Source organism: Mustela erminea, chromosome 19 (genome assembly GCF_009829155.1).
Source record: "Mustela erminea isolate mMusErm1 chromosome 19, mMusErm1.Pri, whole genome shotgun sequence".
Lineage (NCBI taxonomy): Eukaryota > Metazoa > Chordata > Mammalia > Carnivora > Mustelidae > Mustela > Mustela erminea.
This window is the reverse complement of record NC_045632.1, coordinates 26,750,904-26,764,136: the sequence shown is the minus strand read 5'-3', so window position 1 is coordinate 26,764,136 and position 13,233 is coordinate 26,750,904.

Sequence of the window (13,233 nt, the reverse complement as noted above, 5' to 3'; positions counted from 1 at the left end):
CATGACGGAGTCCCTCAGCCAGCAGAGGATCCAGAATTGTGCAGGAGGCCACATCATACACGCAGCAGCAGGGTTAAGGAAGCACTGACCTAGGAGGATGAACTCACTGGGTTTCCAGGGAGACCGTCAGGAAGACAGTCCTGCACCTGGAGGCCAAATTCCTTGTGGATTATGCAGAGGCATGTTTTTTAGTGGGTGCCCTGGGGTGGCAGGAAAAGGAGGCATTTTGCTGCAGTCAGTAGTTCATGTCAGAGGGAGGCATCAAGGCAACAGGCAGGCACAGTCGGAGGACCAGACACCCGGCTTGTCCTGACCAGCTTGCCCAGACCAGACACCCAGAAACCAGTCAGCATTCCCGGTAGTTCCTGACTCACAGACAGCCTCTATGCAGGGGGGCAGAAACAGGCCCTGTGACCCAGGGTCTGGGGCTCCATGTTGGCGGGGAAGGTTGGGATCCTAGAGAGCAAGCTCTAGGAAGCTGAGCAGGATGATGGAGGCTTGTGGAGCTCTAAGTGAGGTGTGGGTGAGGATCCTGGCCGGGGAGGCTGATGTCAGGAACAGGTCTTCCCCGGCTGGTCAGAGCCCTCAGAGGAGGAGATGGAGGGCAGGCCCTTACAGAGCTCACCTTAGACTTCTACCATCCCCTGGATGGAGCTCCATGCTGGAAGGTTCTGGCTCTTCTCAGTTGTGTGACCTCAGATTTGTCATGGGAACCCCAGAAGGACAGAGCAGACAGGACCCATAAAACTTAGTGTACAGAAGGGAGGATAGGGCCGGAGTGGGTAAGACAATGTCCGGTGCCAAGGAGACCAGTAGTCATCTGAACTTGTGAATGGATGTACCAGGCCTCCAGAATCACCATTTACTATCTTTCAGAGGTGGATTTAACCACTCTGAGCCTCAGTGTGCTCATCTATAAAATGGGGATAATAACATCTACCTCAGAGGGGTGTCATGAGGATTAAATAGAGATCATCGCTCTATTCAATAAATATTTATTGAGAGCCACGGCAGACACTGCTGTGTATCATCCCCCTCCTGAAAACAGAACCCAAGTTTTCAGCAGGGAATACCTAGAAGAGAGTACATCCCTCCCATTTCCTTTGCATATAGTAATGGGACTTGGGAATAAGTGAAAGTGGTCTATGCTGCTCTTGGGAAGCATCCTTACAATGAGGAACCAGGGTCAGCATCCCTCCCCTTGCTGGCTGGAATTTGGCAGGGATGGCTAGAACATCCATCATGGACCATAAATGACATCAGAGCCAAGGGCAGACCATGCAGAGCAATGAAGTAAAAGACACCTGGGTTCCTGATCATCATGGGGTCCCCTGTTCCATAGTCACAGGGTGAGCAATGGTTCTCCTTACCTTTGGACCTTGTTTGATGAGGCAAAAATAAACATGTATTTCTGTAAGCCATTGCTGCCACACTAAGTCCTAGTTGATACAAGAGCCATGTACTGGGGATAACATGGAGAGCCAAACCAGATGCAGCCTCTGTCCTCCTGAAGCTTCTGGTCAGTGGAGGCAAAATAATTAGAAAAGCAGGTATAGAAGTGAAAAATTACGAATACGCTACGGAGTAAGCAGCACAGGGACTTGACCTCATCGGAGCACGAAAGAATCCCGAGGTAGCCACGTGTGACCAGCAGTCTGACGGGTGAGAGGATTTTTCTGGGAGGCGGAGAGGTGGAGCCTGGTCTAGGGAAAGAAGTAGACTGTGGCAGGAGGGATGGTGGCCGAAAGGAACCGTAGAAGAGGGCCAGGAAGGACACAGCCGAGTTGGGACCGTATGGTGGAGACAAGGCCGGGGCCAGTGCCACGGACCACGGCAAGTTCAGTCTTGTTCTATTGTCCGTTGTAGACCATAAAGCACAGAAAGTGCCCAGCACAATGCCCACTCACGATTAGTGCTTACTCTGTGGTTCTTACCATTGTGTTGACAACAAAAAAATCATATTTGCTGTTTAAAACCACAGATATCAGCATGTCCCTACTAGCAACAACATGGAAATAACCTGAGTGCCCCCCGACGTATGAAAGGATAAAGACAATGCGGTAGAGAGATACGGCGGAATGTGACTCAGCTGTGACTCTCTGAGAAGGAAATCCTACCATTTGCAACAACACGGAAGGATCTTGAAGACATGACACTAAGTGAGATAAGTCACACAGAGAAGTACAAATACGGGATGACCTCCCTTATATGTGGAATCTAAAGAAAAGAAAAGCCAAACTCATAGACACAGAGAACAGATTAGTGGTTGCCAAAGGCAGGGAGCAGAGGTCGGGGGTGACATGCGTGAAGGTCAAAAGGCATTAAAAAGAAACAAGTGTTTTCCAACGCACCAGGACTATAACCAACAGAGGAGCTACAATGGAAAAGAACCTGTCAGTGTTGGTGAGGATGTGGAGCCACTGGAACTCTGCACCATAAACTGATGGCAGGAGTGTGAACTGTTGAACCGCTAGGAAAGACGGCGAACAGATCCCCCATTCCAGATCCCCTGGCCCAGCTCTTTCACTCCCAATAACAGCCCCAGACTGGAAACCACCCCAGCGCCCATCAGGAGTCACATAGATCAAGTGGGATATAGTCACATAACGAAACGCCACAGAGCATTGAGAGCTGAGGTGTGCACGGCCCACAGCATCATGAGCCTCACCAAGAGCAGTGAGGTGAGGAGGTCAGACACAGAGGAGCACATGGGGTGTGACTGCACCGACGGGAAGAACAGAGCCAGGCAAAGTCAGGGCAGCCGTTGGGGTTAGGGTTAGGGTTAGGGTTAAGGGTCATGAGCAGGGTTTCTGAGTACTGGCTCTCCTCCATCTTTTGGTCGATGTGCTATAACATAACCTACGCATTCATTACAAATTATGAATTCCTCAAATGACGCACATAGGACATGTGTCCTCTTCCCTCCGTATGACCCATTTAACACAAAAGGTTGAATAAAAGGCAGCAGCCTCCAGCAGGGAGTGACTCCCACTGAACCAGCGGCTGGGCTGTTCGTGGTGCCTTTTGAGAAGTTTGGATGGTGAATGGGAGAACAGAACCTCGGGGGAGCCCCGGCCGGCAGAGTAACGGAGAAGATGGTGTGCTCTGAAACAGCTGGGGGCAGGGCATGGAAAGGAGGGAAGCAGAGACAGCGCAGGGGAGAAGCAGGGAGAGGCCCTGAGAAAGCCCTTGGTTATTTTACAGGGTTGGTGAAAACTTTGGTGTGCAGTCCACACTGCGACCTTCTCTCCTGACGCAGCAGATGAGCCTTCACTCGTGAATGTGGGTAAGGTTGGCTTTTTTTTAAAGAACCCGGACACTGACCAAGGTGCTGAGCTTCTTCAAGGATCCCTGAGGTGCAGAATAGACAGCAAAGGCAGGAGAAAGGACCAAGACCAGCCGTGAGATAGTGAGGCCTCTGGGAATCCACCGAAACTGTGGGAAGAAATTTGGACTCCTCAGAGCAGGGTGGGGTTCAAGCCTTGTCTGGACCTCAGAGACCAGACAGCAGGTGACACAGCTTTGAGCTGCTTCTCTTGGGCGACAGGCGTCGGAGGTAATTCACTGAGGACTTGGGAGAAACTTGAAAAGCCCCAAGACAAGGCAACGGGATATTTTGTCCTCTCAGTGCTTCTGAGTCACCCACCTGCCACCGGCCGGACCCCTGCCCTTGCCATCAAGGGTGCAGCTTTCCCGGGTGAAACGGAGGCCCAAGATGGCACCACAGTTGGAAGCTCAGGCGCTTCTTCAGGCCCCGGGGCAGACCTGCACAGGTGTTGGAGAAGAACCCAGGTCGCAGCAGGAGACTGAGACACCCCTGCCCTTCTGAGCACTCATTTAGCAAGAAGGTACCCAGGCCCCTCTTGCATCCCCTCCCTAGACAGCTGATGGCTGCCCTGGTTTGTAAGTTTGCCCGATGCGCCTTGGAGTTTCTTTCCTTTGTCTCTTTCCTTTCCTTCCTTCCTTCCTTCCTTTCTTTCTTTCTTTCTTTCTTTTTTTTAATATATTTATTTCAGAGAGAAATAGCAGAGGCAGGCAGACCAGTGGGCAGAGGAGAGGGAAAAGCACACTCTCTGCTGAGCAGGGAGCCTGATGCAGGGCTCGATCCCAGGATGCCGGGATCATGTCCTGAGCTGAAGGCAGTTGCTTAACGACTGAGCCACCCAGGCGCCCCCTTCTCTTCTTTTCCTTCTCTTTCTTTCCTTTCTTTTCTCCTTCCTTCTCTCCTTCCTTCCTCTCTCTCTGTCTCTCTTCCCACTCTGCCTCTTTTGTTCCCTCCCAACCCTTCTTTCTTCAATGTTAAAATGTTTATTATAATAAAATAACAAAAATTGCCCAAAGGAATAAAGGAGAAAATTAAAGACATCTAAACTCTCACATTCCCTGAGATAATTACCATTGTAGGGACAATCTTTTTGTTTTAAAAATAGGTGTGTTTTAAAGTAAACCTTTAATTAATGAATTCAGTAGCTAAGTGATTAATTAATTAAATGTAGGTGCCACACCCAGCATGGAGCCTATTGCGGGACTTGCACTCACGACCCTGAGATCAAGACCTGAGTCAAAAATCAAGAGGTGGACGCTTATCTGACTGAGCTGCCCAGGTGCCCCCAAACTTTTTATTTTAGAATAGATTTGTATTTGCAGAAAATGTCCAGAGAGTACAGACAGTCCCCCATAAACTCCCCTTAGTGTGGATTGCTATAAACAAAAATACCACAGATGGGGGGGTTTAAACAACAACACTTCACTTCTCACGGTGCTGGGGGCGGGGAAGCCCCAGATCAAGGGGCCAGCCGTTCCAACGACTGGTGACAACCTGCTTCCTGGTTTGCAAATGGCCACCTTCTCCTGTATCCTCACTCAGCAGAGAGAAGACAGCCTGACAAAGCCGTGTCTCTTCTTATCTGGAAATTCATCCCATTTCTGAGGGGAGGGCCCACTTACCTCCCAAAGCCTCCACCTCCCAATGCTGTCACACTGGGGCTTAGGACATCAACAAAGGAATTTGGGGGTTGGACGGAACACTCAGTCCCTGACAGCTCACGAGCAATTTCTCCTATTATCATTAACATCTCAAGTGTGTGTAATACATTTGTTACAACCAATGAACCAATACTGACACATTATTATTAACCAAGTCTATACCTGACTCAGATTTCTTTAGTTTTACCCAATTGTCCTATTCCCGGTCAAGGAGCCCCCGAAGGGCATCACTACCTTTAGTAATTGTGTCCTAGGCGCCTCTTGCCCTGTGTCGGTTTCTCAGACTTCCCTCGTTTTGGATGACCTTGAAAGTTTTGAGAACTGGTCATATATTTTATTTTTTATTTTTTTTTTTTTTTAAAGATTTATTTATTTATTTATTTGACAGAGAGAAATCACAAGTAGACGGAGAGGCAGGCAGAGAGAGAGAGAGGGAAGCAGGCTCCCTGCTGAGCAGAGAGCCCGATGCGGGACTCGATCCCAGGACCCTGAGATCATAACCCGAGCCGAAGGCAGCGGCTTAACCCACTGAGCCACCCAGGTGCCCCATGGTCATATATTTTACACAATGTCCCTCAACTGGGATTGACCCAATGTTTTCCTCTACTGAGGGTATGAGGCAGGTTTGGGCCCCTTGGGAAGGGGTGGCCTCTTGTATGTGGGGGAAGGGCAAGGCCCGGCCCTTCCCTTAAGCAGAGGGACTGGTCTGGCCCCTACAGACTCTCCTGGCATGAGGTTGATTTCCTAGGCCAGTGATGATGAGGAAAGAGGATGCAGCCAGACTTGGGTGTCCCCCCAAAGGTACTGCCCACCCCCAGGCTTCCTTCCTAAAGGATTCCAGCTCATGGTCTGAATTTGATTATTAAAAACTATGACTAGCACGTCTGCAGCCCTTCAGAGTTTACAGAAGAGGATTATTCATAACAAAATGAGTCACTGGAAGAGCTGCTCTAGGGCCAAGCTATTGCTAGAAGCCCTGGAGGGGCCTGACCCCATGTCCATTTCACAGATGGGAGACATCTTCACTGAGGTTAAGTGACCTGCCCAGTCACAAGGTTGAGAAGTGAGAAAACAGGGCAGCAAACCCAGCTCTTCCCTAACTGTGTTCCAGTGCCCTCTATTACCCTGTCATTGACCTGCCCTGATGTATAACCCTGCTCTCACGCAGGGGAAGAACAGAGACTCACAGAGGAGAGGCACCTCAGTGCTCAGAGGCCCAGCCTGTCGTCACCCAACAGAACTGGGACCAAAGCCCAGGTGCCCTGATCTGCCCAGGGCTGGCCTAGGGGCAGGGCTGGTACTGAAGCCCTGGGATGCAGCCTGGGGAGCACTTCGCAAGCAGCCCAGCCCAGTGGCATTTCAGAGGGAAGGTGCATGTGTACAGAGTCTTGCCAGATTCTGGGCCCTGTGGGGTTGGCGTCCGGTGCCGGGTTGCCCCCAGACCTCTGCAGGAGTACAGGGTCCAGAAACGACTTCCAGGATAGCCACTTGCTGGATGCTAGACAACTGGGGGTTTCCAGTCCTCAGGGGTTCCTTGGCACAGTCCCAAGCCTGGCCTAAGGCAGCTGCTCGCAGGACAAAGAAGGAAGGAATACGTCAGTCCAGAGCAACCCCCCATCCCCGGGGCTGAAAAGCCATCTGTACTAGCCCTGGGGTGCCACCAATCTCGCCTTTCTCCCATAGCTGGACACTCACTTCCCACTCCCAGAGCACCTCCCTTCTCCTTTTGGACCTCTTATCTCTTAACATACTAGTTTCCCTTCACGGAACAAAAACCTCCACCCTTTGGCTGCAGTTCAACTTTCTGGGCCACACGGAACAGAAGGTCTTTCTTCACTTCTCTTCATGTTCAGCTGGGTGGCCCCACGGCACCCCCAAACAGCCTCTGCTTCATCTCCAGCCCCACTTCCCCTATAACCTCCCTCTTCCCCTCCTGTTCCGCCTGTGATGGGTCGAGTTGTGTCCCTCCAAATCCGTGTGTTGACATCTTAACCCCCAGTACCTCAGAATGTGACCTTGTTTGGAAACAGGGTCATCACAGATGTAATGAGGCAGTAAGGTGTGTCCTAATCCAGTATGGCTGGTGTCCTTACCAAAAGGGGAAATTTGGACACAGATGTAGACATGTACAGAAGGAGGATGATGTGAAGACACAGGGAGAAGATGGCCATCTGTGAACCAAGGAGAGATGCTTGATCCTTCCTCCCAGACTTCAGAAGGAACCAACTCTGCCAACACCTTGACCATGGACTTCCAGCCTCCACTGTGAGACAATACATTTCCATCAAGTACGCCGCCCCGTCTCTGGGCCTTTTTGTTACAGCCCCTCTAGCAAATGATTATGCCCTCCGCCCCGTTTCATTCATTCAAAAATACTGAGCCCCTGACTGGGGATAAAGCAATGAAGATTAACAGAAGGCTTCCTGGGCTTACACCCTGGTGGAGGGAAAGGACCAGCAGATAATGAGTACCTAAGACAGGAGAATTCTACATGTGGTTAGAGCTCAGACAGAAAAAGACATGGGTTCCTTTAACTCTCCAGCAATTCTCTGTCCCCATCAGCCCTTTCCCCTCTTCCTAGATAAGGACTCAGGCCTCTGTCCTAAGTTGGCTTGGCCCAACCTCTCTGTGCTCCCCTGCTTGTCCATCTGTCCTCTATTCTGTCACTGGAGAAAACTTTGAAAGGGTACCCATCACCCCTGCACCCCCTAGCCTCAGAGACTAGCAGCATCCTCCCCATGCCTCCCAAACAGCTCTTCAACCGCCTCTAGGTCCCTGCCGACCCCCACCTTCCCACGATCTCCGATGCCTTCCTGGACTCACATCCCCTCTTGACGGCTAGGACCCTGCCCTCTCCCCTCCTCCTCTCTTTTGCCACCTCCTTCCAATGCTCCCACTTCTTTAACCTACAATTTCAAGCCTACAGAACAGTAGCAAAAACAGGACCATGAATACCCTTTATCGTTCATCTAAATTCACCAATTGCTAACATTTTGCCACTTAGCTTTACCTCTATGTATGTATACTTAGTAGGATTAATTGCTGGTCCACAGGACAGAAAGTTGGAGCCATCACGACCCATCGTCCTGAAATATTTTGGCTGAATCTCCTAAAAGCAGAGCACTCTCTTACATGACCACAGTTTAAATATTAAGGACATTTTACCTTGATACAGTACCATCACTATTACATAAAATACAGTCCATACTCAAATTTCATCCATTGCCCTAATTAACGTCCTTTGAATCATTTTTCTTTTCCTGATCCAGGGGCGGACCCGGAATCTCACACTGCGCTGTGCTGAGTCATCACATCCTCCCCTTCAGAAAACCAACGGTGCCCGCCCTCAGGTCATCACCTGTCTGTGGATGGCTCAGGGTTCACATCTATACCAGCATTTCCAGCCTCCTTTGATTGGTTCCTCCTCCCTGCACTGCCAGCTTCTCTGAAACGGGGATTCTAGTCCATCTCTTTATCCTCTGTGCCAGGCCCAGTGCGTCGTGAGTGCGCCATGGAAGCATGGGGAGAAGCCTCCATGGCCGTCAGCTAGACCTGACTTAAACTGTGTCTCTGCCCACCCTGCTGTTGGGACCTTCTCAGGTTACCATACAGCTGCTGTGAGCAGATAATAGAACCTGCCTTGCGAGGCTCTGTGAGAATCTCCTCAGATACTCTCGGGCAGGTGGTCTGCCTGGAAGAAGGAAGGGAGCCAGGGAGAGGAAAGACTGATTGTCTGTGATGCCCAGTAGAGCTCAAAATGGCGGAGGGCAATGGGGCACTGTCCCTGAGCTCCTGGGCTCTCCTTGTTCCCTGGCTCTAAGCAGCCTGACCCTCCCAGGCTTGGTGAAGAGAGAGCCTCATGTGAAGGAAAGCACATTTAATACATGAAAAATCAAGCTGATCTGAAGCTGACTCCCAAGGTGGGGGAGACAAGATTCAAGGACCTTGGCAAGAGACCCCGTCTAGCGTCTCGACTAGTCACTTCATGACTATGATAACCTGGCTGTGAATGAGCCCTGCTAGAGAACATCCCCCACTACCCCACAGAAGAAATGATCGGGGATCCCATCAGCCTAGAGCCCCTCCAAAACGTCCATCAGGGCTGCGATGGGGGTCTGAGGCTTCCCGCAGTAGGAAGCACCGGCTGCCCCAGGAACACATTTGTTAATATCAGATTCCACAGCCACAGCTGGATCCAATTTAGCTGCGGAGCATTGACAGAAAGTCCTGGCCCCCAGCCAGCACCCTTCAGGAGGCTCTGAACCTGCCATTCTGTTTTCCACGGAGATAGGGTTGCTAAGGACTCACTGTGCTCATCCAGTCCCCCTGTGACTTCTAAGCAGCTGGGGAGGGAGAGGAAGTGACCAGCATTCACTGGTAACACAACCTTTCTTCCCTGCAGACTGGTCTCTGCCTGCCTCTCAGGTTCTCCAAAACAGCAAGTGATTGCCACAGGAGTCTGGTGGCAGAAAGTTGAAAGCTCTCTGCCTGCATGGGTGTTTGGGTTCTGGAGTAATATTTCCATCTAATGCTAAGGGACACGGATATACTCGTGCTCCCTGCCAAACACACACACGTGTGCATGCACACCATGCCCCCTGCTTGCATTGGACTACCATCATGCCTTCCACTTGGAAATCACAGGCTCTCAGAGCAGGCAGAGTACCCAGTCCAGCCCTCATAGTCCAGAGAGGGGCAAGGACCTGGCCAAGAGGTCAACGAGCAAAGTAGGTTTCTGATCCCAGTGCATCACATGGCAAATCAATAATATGTATTGATGATAATAGTAACTTTATGTTTTCTGGATGCCTAATTTTAACCAGATGTATTTGAAATACAGTTGTTCTTTTAAATTAAGGGTCAAAGTAACTGGAGGCTTGGCAAGGTTAAGTATATTGCCCAAAGCCTCATGCTTCCTATGTGGGAAAGCTAGGAATCATCAAACTCGGGTCAGCTTAGTTTCAAATGATAGGATTTCCTCCATGGCAGGTGGCTGCCTGAAATTCCACCCCGTAGTCCTCCCAGGCCCTGTCATTAAAATGGAGATGGCCCTGTCAGGTCCTGCCTTAATCCTCCAGCCAACAACTGAGGGGAGCAAGAGAGGAGGACACCAGAAGGGGCTGTGGGGCCCCTCACAAGGAGGTTACAGGGTGTGAGGGGGCATTTTCCAGCCTTCTCAATTTGTCAGCCTCCAAGACGGAGCTGGAGGTTCAGGCCAGGCCCCCTGAAGATCCCTTCCTGGGAAGGGCCCCCTTTCTTGCGGGAGGACAGTTTTCTGGGTAGGGGGTAGGAAAGCAGGGCTCACGGCACCGCACTGTATGTGGGACACACTGATGAAATCCTCCTGGGGACGGTTTAGTCATTTGTATTAATGTACTTTGCAAATGTACTTACTTTTTGGCTGAGTTTTACTGTACAAACATCTGTCCAGAACCACCGTCTTTGTCTATCTGATGGGTCATTTTCCTCGTTTTGACACCTACAACACCAGTCCGCCTCCCCAACACTCAGTCTACCTATTCCGGGCCGGGTGGACATGCCCTGGAGTCATGGCCAATCAGATTCCTCTCAGCCGGCCACAGTGATTGGTTTGGGGGTGAGCACGGGAATCAAACCAGGCCATGAGATTCAACTCTGAGACTTTTTTGTTCAACTGTTGACAAAGAGAACTGTTTTTCATGGATATTATGAAGCTAGCAAGAGGTGCACCCATTGGCAGCACTCCTGCCCCCCTCCCAGCCCCTTCTTTCTTATGATGGTGGATGGTGCGTGAAGTGAGAGCCAAAGTCCACCTGCCCCTCAACCACAGCATCGGAAATCCTACTATGATTGTTCCTTTGGCTCCTGTAGGCCTTCTAGACTCACAAGGGCAAAGCCCTTAGGATTTGTTGTATGGGTTAACAGCTAAAATCAATCCACATCCTCCCATCTGGGCCCGCTTACTGTGGGACTTCATGAACATAACACTGAGGCAGGAGCTAAGAATCCAGGGAGTTTGGTACAGGCATCAATGGACGGCCTCCAAGTGCTTCTGTCCATGCCTGTAAGTCCTTGAGCATATAAAAAAAGATCCCTGTGGGTGCGCGGGATAATGAAAGCACCTTCGGGTTAGGAAGCTTGTAGGAAGTAGAACATGGGAGTCTAGAGAAAGCAGGTTGAACGGGAGAAGACCTTGCTGGGCCTGAAGAATTAAAAACGTTGACTTTTTAAGGTTGACTCAAAAGAGTCTTAGTGACTGTGTTGGAAGCCAGACGTTTTTTCCTCCTTACTCTAAGCAAGAAGTAGTTTGTGCCACACAAGAGGACATGAAAAAGAACATATTTGGGGGGTTAGTTAACCCCCAAAAGTAGCCAGAAGAAGTTAACTAACTGCACGTCTGATTCCATTCATTTTAGATTCTGCTAATGAACCTGGTGGCAATCACAGGGAGATTAAAGCTGGGGTACAGGCTGGGGGAGACAGGTGCCCACCTACCTGTGTGGTCACCCTCAGCCATCAGCCATGCAACCAGGTGCTGAAATCAAAAGGCAACTAATGAAAACAGATCCTCTAAGCTAGAGGTGCATCTTATAAGGAGTTGGGGCTGGAGGTTCATTAGAGATCTGTTGGTTAAAAGTCTGGAATTACAGGCCTTGTACAGTCTTTTGTGGGGCGAAGTGTGCCTTCCCCCAGAAAAATAGATTGCCCATCTGTGGGCAGAAACCTTTGCTTTGGGATCTCCAGAGTTCTGACTCTAATGACCACATACTGGGGTCCCACTAGCTTGGAGCTGAGATCTGGATTGATGGGACAGGTGATTGTGATCAAACACATTTCTTTCTTATTCTTGTTGAAAAGCTCTCAAAGGGACTGGGGGTTTATTTTGAATTAGGATATTCCTCGCTTTTTCTCTCTCAGAAAAAACGTTGGGCTAGGGTGCTTGGGTGGCTCAGTCAGTTGGCTGCTGTCACCTCAGGTCACGATCCCAGGATCCTGGGATCGAGCCTCACTCACATCAGGCTCCCTGCTCAGTGGAGAGTCTGTTTCTCCCTTTCCCTCTGCGCCTCCCTCCTGCTTGTGCACTCTCTCTCTCTCTCAAATAAATAAATAAAATCTTAAGAAAAAAAAAAGTGCTGGTCATGGGCCTGAAGAATTATAAACGTGTGATTTTAGTCAAGAATGTGCTTTTTATTTTTCTTAGAGGCTTTCTTACTTCGAAGCTAGTTCTCAGTGTCTGACACGACGTTGGCAGAGGCCAGCAGGAAAGGAAGGGGATTTAAATTGGCAACCTGCCTGGAAATGAGAGAAAAAGTTCTTCCTTACTAGAGCCTCTAGCTTAGTCAAGGCCACAAAGAAAAAAATATTCTTGTGTCACTTTTTTCCCTTTAAGTTTTCCTTAAAAAATTCACTGAAGTAATACAAATATGTTTTTAAGAAAATCAAGGGATACGGAAGGATATAATGAAAAGCAATTATCTCTTGCTCTTATTGCTGCTTCTAAGAAGGAATCACTTTCAGCTCTGATTTTTGATGGATCCTTCTGTATCTCAATTCTTGGCATACAAAAAATATTTCTGTTGTTTTGTTTTTTTACTGAGGTGTCATTTGATGGAACAAAATTCTTCCATTGAATGAATGCAACTCAGTGGTTTTTGGTATATGCATAAAGTTGTGTGACAATTACCACTATCTAGTGTGAGAAAAATGTCATCACCCCAAAAGGAAACCCCATACTCATTGGCCATTATTCTCCATTGCTTTCCTTCCTGACTCTTGGCAACTCATCTACTTCATGTTTCTGTGGATTTGCCCATTCTGGACCTTTTATATAATTGGAACCACACAATATGTGGCCTTTTGTTATCCAGCTTCCCTCACTTAGCAAAGTGTTTTTCAGATACATCCATGTTGTAATACGAACAAACACTTTCTTCCCATTTAAGGCTGCATAATATTCCATGGTGTGATATACCACATTTTGTTTATTCATCCATCAATTGATGAGCTTTTGGCTCATTTCCTCTTTTGAGCTAATACGAATAATGTTGCAATGAACGTTCATGTGTAAGTGTTTGTTTGAACATCTGTTTTCAATTTTCTGGGGCATGTATACCTGCTTTTGATTTATCTCTTTCACATTCCTGTTATGAGAAATGAGTACTTAACTTGTTCATAATGCTCTCTCTCTCTCTCTCTCTTCCCTGCACCATCCTACTGATGTATTTTTACTCCTACTCTTCATTGCATTTGTAAACACAGCAGTTGTGA